This window comes from Piliocolobus tephrosceles, chromosome 21 (genome assembly GCF_002776525.5).
Source record: "Piliocolobus tephrosceles isolate RC106 chromosome 21, ASM277652v3, whole genome shotgun sequence".
Classification (NCBI taxonomy): Eukaryota; Metazoa; Chordata; class Mammalia; order Primates; family Cercopithecidae; genus Piliocolobus; species Piliocolobus tephrosceles.
This window is the reverse complement of record NC_045454.1, coordinates 51,550,436-51,560,211: the sequence shown is the minus strand read 5'-3', so window position 1 is coordinate 51,560,211 and position 9,776 is coordinate 51,550,436.

The following is a 9,776-nucleotide window of genomic DNA, read 5'->3' as shown; positions in this document are numbered from 1 at the left end:
TCTTGCTCTGTCGCCAGGACTGGAGTGCAGTGGCCGGATCTCAGCTCACTGCAAGCTCCGCCTCCCGGGTTTACGCCATTCTCCTGCCTCAGCCTCCCGAGTAGCTGAGACTACAGGCGCCCGCCACCTCGCCCAGCTAGTTTTTGTATTTTTAGTAGAAACGGGGTTTCACCATGTTAGCCAGGATGGTCTCGATCTCCTGACCTCGTGATCCGCCTGTCTCGGCCTCCCAAAGTGCTGGGATTACAGGCTTGAGCCACCGCGCCTGGCCTCTTCTTTCTTTTCTCCTTTCTTTTTTCTCTTCTCTTCTTTTCTCCTTTCCTTTCCTTTTCTTCTTTCCTTCCTTCCCTCCTGCTTTCTTTTCTTTTTTTTTTTTTTTTTGAGATGGAGTCTCACTCAGTCGCCTAGGCTATAGCGCAGTGGCGCGATCTCGGCTCACTGCAAGCTCCGCCTCCTGGGTTCACGCCATTCTCCTGCCTCAGCCTCCCGAGTTCCTGGGACTACAGGCGCCCACTGTCACGCCCGGCAAATATTTTGCATTTTTAGTAGAGACAGGGTCTCACCGTGTTAGCCAGGATGGTCTCGATCTTTTGACCTTGTGATCCACCTGCCTCGGCCTCCTAAAGTGCTAGGATTACAGGCTTGAGTCACCGCGCCCGGCCTTTTCTTTTTCTTTCTTTCTTCTTTCTGGACCAAGTCTCTCTCTGTCGCCCAGGCTGGAGTGCAGTGGTGTGATCTCAGCTCACCGCAACCTGCGCCTGCCAGATTCAAGCAATTCTCCTGCCTTGGCCTTCTGAGTAGCTGGGATTACAGATGCCTGCCACCATGCCCGGTTAATTTTTGTATTTTTAGTAGAGACGGAGTTTCACAGTGTTAGCCAGGATGGTCTCGATCTCCTGACCTTGTGGTTCAGCCGCCTTGGCCTCCCAAAGTGCTGGTATTACAGGCGTGAGCCACTGCACCTGGCCCACTTTATTTTTTCTAAATTATTTTTTATTTGGCTGGGCATGGTGGATCATGCCTCTAATCCCAGCATTTTGGGAGGCCGAGGCAGGCGGATCACGAGGTCAGGAGATCGAGACCAGCCTGATCAACATGTGAAACCCCATCTCTACTAAAAATACAAACTAGCCAGGCATGGTGGTGGGCACCTGTAGTTCCAGCTACTCGAGAGGCTGAGGCAGGAGAATGGCGTGAACCCGGGAAGCAGAGCTTGCAGTGAGCCGAGATCGCGTCATTGCACTTCAATCTGGAGGACCGAGTGAGACTCTGTCTCAAATCAATCAATCAATAAAAATTATTATTTATTTATTTTATATTTATTTATTTATTTTTTGAGACGGAGTCTCGCTCTTCGCCCAGGCTGGAGTGCAATGGCGTGATCTCGGCTCACTGCAACCTCCACCTCCCAGGTTCCAGTGATTCTCCTGCTTCAGCCTCCCGAGTAGCTGGGATTGCAGGCACCTGTCACCGTGCTTGGCTAATTTTTGTATTTTTAGTAGAGACAGGGTTTTGCCATGTCGGCCAGGCTGCTCTCAAACTCCTGACCTCAGGTGATCCTCCCACCTCCGCCTCCCAAAGTGCTGGGATGACAGAGATGAGCCACCCCGCCCGGCCAAGCAGTTTTTAATTTTTGGAAAATGTGCATCTCCAATGTGAGGAGCTTCTGGATGTGGGTTGTGGTTTGAGTGCCCTGAATTAAAGGCCTTCATTCTTCTCTGTGGTTCCCTGCAGACCTGATCGTCTGTGATTCTGCAGATGTCAGGGCTCTACAGAAGAGGGTGGAGGCCGGGCCAGCCCCAGCTCCTGCTCACACAGGGAATTAGTGTCAGAGCTGGGCTGGGGTCGAGAGGCGGGCTGCTGGGACATCTGCCCTTTCACCTCCATGCTGACTCCAATGTCAGATTGCTGTCAGCCTGGCTGTCCGAAAAGAATGTACCTGGGGCTGGGCGCAGTGGCTCACACCTGTCATCCCAGCTGCTCAGGAGGCTGAGGCAGAAGAATCGCTTGAACCAGGGAGGTGGAGGTTGCAGTGAGCCGAGACTGTGCCACTGCACTCCAGCCCGGGTGACAGAGTGAGACCCCATCTCAAAAAAAAAAAAAAACAGACCGGGCATGGTGGCTCATGCCTGTAATCCCAGCACTTTGGGAGGCCGAGGCTGGCAGATCACCTGAAGTCAGGAGTTCGAGACCAGCCCGGCCAACCCAGGCTGGCCAACCCAATTGTTTTTCTCTCCTGAAAAAAAAAGAAAAAAAAAATACGGGAGGCTGAGGCAGGGGAATCGCTTGAACCAGGAGGTGGAGGTTACAGTGAGCCAAGATTGTGCCACTGTACTCCATCCTGGGCAAGAAAGGGAGACTCCGTCTCAAAAAAAAAAAAAAAAAAAAAAAAACCACAAAAATTAGCTGGGCGTGGTGGTGCACACCTGTAATCCCAGCTACTTGGGAGGCTGAGGCAGGAGAATCGCCTGAACCCGGGAGGTGGAGGTTGCAGTGAGCCGAGATCGCACCACTGCACTCCAGTCTGGGTGACAGAGCGAGACTCTATCTCAAAAAAAAAAAAAAAAAAAAAAAGACGTACCTGCTCTTCTCGCCAGTTAGGACAGGACATCAGGAACCTGGAAAATTTGACCAACACGGAAAAGCACCCCAAACCAAACCACAGAGCCAAACTCAGACTCTTAGCCCCTCCGCCAAGAACCAGTGCTGTTTGTACGATTCCAGTTCCAACCCCACGTGTGTATCCGGGCGTGGACACATACGCAGGCACCTTCCTTTCTCAAAGAGTGATATTTTAGCTGCTGATTTGTACTTGTTTGTCAGTTCACACTGTATTAATATCACAGCTCTTTTCCCATGTAAACCAGTCTTCTGGGACAGAATTTGTTTTTATTTTTATTACAAAATGTTTACTTTGAGACAGAGGCTTGCTGTATCATTCAGGCTGCACGATCTCATCTCACAGCAACCTCTGTCTCCTGGGTTCAAACGATTCTCCTGCCTCAGCCTCTCGAGTAGCTGGGATTACAGGTATGTACCAACCCCCACTAATTTTTGTATTTTTAGTAGAGACGAGGTTTCACCGTGTTGGCCAGGCTGGTCTCGAACTCCTGACCTCAGGTGATTCGCCCACCTCGGCCTCCCACAGTGTTGGGATTACAGGCGTGAGCCACCGTATCCAGCCTTATTTTCACTTTCAGAGATGGGAGTCTCACTGTGTTGCCCAGGCTGGCCTCAAAGTCCTGGGCTCAAGTGATCCTCCCACCTCAGTTTCCCAAAGTGCTGGGATTACAGGCGTGAGTCATTGCACCCGGCCCTGAGTTTTCAATCTTTGGCTTCTAGCAAGGTGCTGCTTCCTTTTAGCTTCTAGAATGTTCTCCGCCACAAACAAGATTAAAGTCTCCAACAACAAAACAAAACAAAAAACGCTTCCAAACTGCACCACGTCGGGAGACGGCAGAGGCTTGTTTCAGATTCCAGTTGGGAAGGGGAGGTACGGCGGGAGCTTCTCCGAGAAAGGCCCTGGTGTGGGGGAGGTGGGCTGAGGTTGGAGAGGGGGCACCCACAGAGGCTAGGTGGGAAGAGGCCTTCCTGGGAGCCGAGGTCTCCACGTTGCCACCATGGGCTGGGGGTCACTCTGCGCCGTCCGAGATGCCTTCGGAGACTTCAGCTTTAAAAAGCTGTGTGGGGCCGGGCGCGGTGGCTCACACCTGTAATCCCAGCACTTTGGGAGGCCGAGGACGGCAGATCACAAGGTCAGGAGTTCGAGACTATCCTGGCCAACATGGTGAAACCCCGTCTCTACTAAAAATACAAAAAATTAGCCGGGCGTGGTGGCGGGTACCTGTGGTCCCAGCTACTCGGGAGGCTGAGGCAGGAGAATCACTTGAACCAGGGAGGTGGAGGTTGCAGTGAGCCAAGATTGTGCCACTGCACTCCAGCCTGGGTGACAGAGACTCCGTCTCAAAAAAAAAAAAAAAAAAAAAGCTGTGTGGATTCCCCTGGGCCTCCGGAGTCCGGAGTGGGGGCTAGGAACTGCCTGGGGAGGGACTGGAAAGGAAGCAGCAGACAATGGGCTGGGCCGCACCCCTCCCCCGGTTCCGATTCCCCCCAAATCAGATGGACAGGGCTGCAGAAAGCCACGGCCTCTCACGCGGCCAGGCGCTGGGAGCACAATGCCTGCTGTCGTCCCGTGTTTTCTGCCGTCCCCGCCTCCGTTGTCTGGGTCCCCTGGGGCGGCTGTGGAAATTGGGGGTTGAGAGCCCTTCCAGGCAGGCTATCTTTGTGGCTGTTTCATGCATCCTTTGGGAAACAGTACACCTTCCCTTCCGCCCTCTGGATGAGGCAGGGGTGACAGCGTTGGTGCATGTACCGGGTGCTGGAGGGCTCTCAGGAAGGAGGAGGGGGCCCGGCTCCTGGTCCCTTGTCCCCGCTCAGTCCCGGCTGCAGGCATTGTGGGCACCGCCCGTCCTGCCCACAGGAAGATCACTGTCCGCAGCAGCATCCTGAGCTGTGACCTGCGTGCATTTCCCCGTGGGGATGTGGGGTCTCCCTCATGTCAAGACAGTCGGTGTCGCACAGGCATTTAACCCGCCACTGCCACGGGATTGGGATCGGCCCAGCCCCGATGTGGCAGGAGAGGGGCTTGGGAACCCACCAGCAGCCTAGCCCCGGAAGCTGCGTGTTGCAGATTATGGAAAACGCAGTGGCACTCAGAACGAGACATCTGAAAATGGTGTTGAAAGAAAACAAGGGGCCGGGCGCGGTGGCTCAAGCCTGTAATCCCAGCACTTTGGGAGGCCGAGACGGGCGGATCACGAGGTCAGGAGATCGAGACCATCCTGGCTAACACGGTGAAACCCCGTCTCTACTAAAAAATACAAAAAACTAGCCGGGCGAGGTGGCGGGCACCTGTAGTCCCAGCTACTCAGGAGGCTGAGGCAGGAGAATGGCGTGAACCCGGGAGGCGGAGCTTGCAGTGAGCCGAGATCTCGCCACTGCACTCCAGCCTGGGCAGCAAAGCGAGACTCCGTCTGAAAAAAAAAAAAAAAAAAAAAACAAGGACCTATCACTTTTGTGAATGTTCCCAGCAAGGACTCTCAGGCTGTGATGAGTTGTTTTCATTTTTTTGTTTAGTTTAGTTTTGTTTTTCTGAGATGGATTCTCACTCTGTCACCCAGGCTGGAGTGTGGTGGTACAATCTTGGCTCACTGCAACCTCCGCCTCCCGGGTTCAAGCCATTCTTCCGCCTCAGCCTCCCGAGTAGCTGGAATTACAGGCGGCCGCCACCACGCCTGGCTAATTTTTATATTTTTAGTAGAGACGGGGTTTCACCATCTTGGCCAGGCTGGTCTCAAACTCCTAACCTCAAGCGATCCGCCCATCTCAGCCTCCCAAAGTGCTGGGATTACAGGCGTGAGCCATCACGTCCCGCCCAGCAGTGATGAGTTTTACAGAATATACAGATTATTTAGTTTTTATTTTATTTTATTATTATTATCTTTTGAGATGGCATCTCGCTCCGTCTCCCAGGCTGGAGTGCAGTGGCACGATCTCGGCTCACTGTAACCTCTACCTCCCAGGTTCAAGCGATTCTCCTGCCTCAGCCTCCCAAGTAGCTGGGATTACAGCTGCCTGCCACCACGCCCAGCTAATTTTTTGTATTTTTAGTAGAGACAGGATTTCACCATGTTGACCAGGCTGGTCTCAAACTTCTGACCTCAAGGGATCCACCTGCCTTGGCCTCCCAAAGTGCTGGGATTACAGATGTGAGCCACCTTGCCCGGCCTGTTTGTTTGTTTGAGATGGAGTTTCACTCTTGTCACCCAGGTTGGAGTGCAATGGCATGATCTCAGCTCACTGCCACCTCCGCCTCCCGAGTTCAAGTGATTCTGCTGCCTCAGTCTCCCAAGTAGCTGGAACTATAGGCAGTCACCACCACACATGGCTAATTTTGTATTTTTAGTAGAGACGGGGTTTCACCATGTTGCCCAGACTGGTCTTAAACTCATGACCTCACGTGATCTACCTGCCTCAGCCTCCTAAAGTGCTGGGATTACAGGTGTGAGTCACTGCACCTGGCCAGGTACACCATTTTAAAAAAATAAAATAAGAAGCCCAGGCCAGGAGCAGTGGCTCACACCTATTAGCCCAGCACTTGTGGAGGCCAAGGCAGGAGGATCACTTGAGCTCAGGAGTTTGAGACCAGCCTGGACAATATAGTGAGACCTCATCTCTACAAAAAATAAAAAATTAGCTGGGCGTGGTGGTGTGCACCTGTGGTCTTAACTACTCAGGAGGCTGAGGTGGGAGGATCACTTGAGCCCAGGAGGTGGAGCCTGCAGTGAACTGTGATTGTGCCACTGCACTCCAGCCCGGGAAACAGAGTGAGACCCTGTCTCAAAAGAAAGACCCCCACCAAAAAAAAATGTTCAAATGAAAAAAAAAAAAAAAAAAAACTCAGTCGGGCACAGTGGCTCACACCTATAATCCTAGTACTTTGGGAGGCTGAGGCAGGTGGATCACTTGAGGTCAGAAGTTTGAGACCAGTCTGGGTAACATAGAAAAATCCCATCTCTACAAAAAAGAAAAAATTAGGCCAGGCACGGTGGCTCAAGCCTGTAATCCCAGCACTTTGGGAGGCCGAGACAGGCGGATCACGAGGTCAGGAGATCGAGACCATCCTGGCTAACATGGTGAAACCCCGTCTCTACTAAAAAATACAAAAAAACTAGCCGGGCAAGGTGGCAGGCGCCTGTAGTCCCAGCTACTCAGGAGGCTGAGGCAGGAGAATGGCGTGAACCCGGGAGGCGGAGCTTGCAGTGAGCCGAGATCCGGCCACCACACTCCAGCCTGGGCGACAGAGTGAGACTCCGTCTCAAAAAAAGAAAAAATTAGCTGGGCGTGATGGTGTGCGCCTGTAATCCCAGCTACTTGGTAGGCTGACATGGGAGGATCGCTTGAGCCCAGGCAGTTGAGGATGCAGTGAGCCATGATTTTGCCACTGCACTCCAGCCTGGGCAACAGAGCAAGACTCTGCCTGAAAAAAAAAAAAAGGATTTGTCTGTGTGTGTGTGTGTGCGTGTTTTGCTGTCACCCAGGCTGGAGTGCAGCGGCGCAATCTTGGCTCACGGCAACCTCCGCCTCCGGAGTTCAAGTGATTTTCCTGCCTCAGCCTCCTGAGTAGCTGGGATTACAGGCGTACACAACCACGCCCGGCTAATTTTTGTATTTTAATAGAGACGGTTTCTCCATGTTGGCCAGGGTGGTCTCGAACTCCTGACTTCAGGTGATCCGCCCACCTCGGCCTCCCAAAGTGTTGGGATTACAGGGGCGTGAGCAACCGTGCCCGGCCGTATTTATGTATTTATTAAATAAAATAACTGGGCACGGTGGCTCATGCCCGTCGTCCTGGCACTTTGGGAGGCCCAGATCACCAGCGCTTTGCACGTTGCACCTGTTGGCCTCAGTTTCCCCACTAAAAACTTGTGATTACATGGAGCCCAGATCCATGAATAAAACACGAGGTCTGGAGTTAGTGCATCCTCTCCTACAGCGAATGCATAAGCAGCCCAAAACTGCGGCGACGAGGCGTCCGAGGCGGCCGCACCCTAGCAGCGATCAATGATTCATGGCTCGATCTGCTAATTGCCTCTCCAGCCCAGCTTCGGGGTGATGCGTTTGACAAGGCGAGGAGTCGGAGACATGCATTAGGCACTCAGCAGCCCCCGCCGCCCCCAGAGGGTGAGACTGCTTCCCCCTCCTGGGGGTGATCCGTCATTTCATCCACCAGGGAGTTGAGGGGCTGGGGATTAAAAGAGGGGCTGGATGCTTGGGCCCTGTTTGTAAATAGCATCGATTTCTGAGCTGAGATGCCGTGGCGAGGCCTGGGGCAGGGCTGTGTTCACAGCCGTGGAGGGGTCTGTCTGCTATGGAACCTTGGGTGGGGCTGGGGCACAGGACCTCCTGCTTGACCTCAGACAGCCCCTCCTGCCAAGGAGAACTCCAGCTGCCAGTCGTAGTCATTTGTGCGCCACTTGGAGGCAGAGCGGGCTCTCCAGAGGATAGCTGATGTCCAGAACCTGCTGCAGTTTACAGGGCCCTGGTCCCCGCGGATGCTCCAGCTTCTCCTTAGCGCTCCCCGGCTAAGATGGACCCGCAAGTGTGTTTTGTTGTTGTTGGTATTTTTGGAGATGGAGTTTTACTCTGTCGCCCGGGCTGGAGTGCAGTGGCCGGATCTCAGCTCACTGCAAGCTCTGCCTCCCGGGTTTATGCCATTCTCTCGCTTCAGCCTCCCGAGTAGCTGGGACTACAGGCACCCGCCACCTCGCCCGGCTAGTTTTTTGTATTTTTTTTAGTAGAGACGGGGTTTCACCGTGTTAGCCAGGATGGTCTCGATCTTCTGACCTCGTGATCCACCCGTCTCGGCCTCCCAAAGTGCTGGGATTACGGGCTTGAGCCACCGCGCCCGGCCTCGGTGGCGCGATCTTGACCCACTGCAGCCTCCACCTCCTGGTTCAAGTGATTCTCCTGCCTCAGCCTCCTGAGTAGCTGGGATTACAGGCATCCACCACCACACCCGGCTAATTTTTGTATTTTTTAATAGAGATGGGGTTTCACCATGTTGTCCAGGCTGGTCTCAAACTCCTGACCTCAGGTGATCCGCCTGCCTTGGCCTCTCAAGGTGCTGGGATTATAGGCATACATCTTGTATTTTTTAGTAGAGATGGGGTTTCACCATATTGGCCAGGCTGGTCTCGAACTCCTGACCTCAGGTGATCCGCCCGCCTCGGCCTCCGACACTGTTGGGATCGCGGGTGGATCGCAGAGTCACGTTCTGTTGCTCAGGCTGGAGTGCAGTGGCAAAATCACGGCTCACTGAGCCACCGCGCCCGGCTTGTCCGTATTCTTATTGCTGTGTCCGGTAGCACTGTCTGGACAGGCCTAGGACTTGCCATCTCCTTGGGTCAGGCTCAGGCCTCTCTGTCCACTTCTGGGCTCCTCCTGGCACGTACTGGAATGAGGCCTGGAGCAGCTCTTGAGGTGTGTTGGCCCCTCGGACCCCCTGGCCCCAAGTCACGTTGGGTCACCGAGGGGTGTTCACCCACAATGGTGCAGCAGGAGGCCGTTCTCAGCAAGCCCCGCTCTCGTCCCAGCGTCGCTCAGCAGCTGCCGGGAACGCCCTCTGCTCGAGGTGGGAGAAGGGGCTGGGGGCACCTGAGGACCCTGGCCCGAGGGAGCCCTGGAGACGCCGCGGGTTCCCCCATCTGGGATGCCGGTAAAGCTTTACACAGGCCTGGCAAGGAGGAAGCAGACTCTTCACCCTGCCAGCACCAGGCAGGTCCCCAAATAGCATCAGAGAAACCTACTTCCCCAAACCAACGCTGAGTGAAGCCGTCATTTGCCTGGAGGTGAAAATGTAAATGGTTTCAAGACAGATTTGGGGCCAGTGTGGGCGACAGACACAGACAGGCACACACGTGCTCCCCGGGCTGGGGTGTGAGGACACCGTTGCGCCTGGTTACAGAAAGGCATCCCCCCAGCTCAGCACAGGCTGGGGGCCACCACCCAAACACGGTCACCAGCAGCGGCAGGAGGGAAGCAGAGAGATCCCCTTTTCCCGGGGCCAGGAGACCAGGTCGTACCTCGAAAGCCTCCAGCTTAGGGTCTCTGTGCCATTCGCAAGTGCCTCTCGGCTGCCCCCCAGGAGTCAGCGGGCTGACTGCTCCGCAGCGGAGGAATGGCAGGGCTGTCGGAGGTTAAGGCCCTCTGTGGCA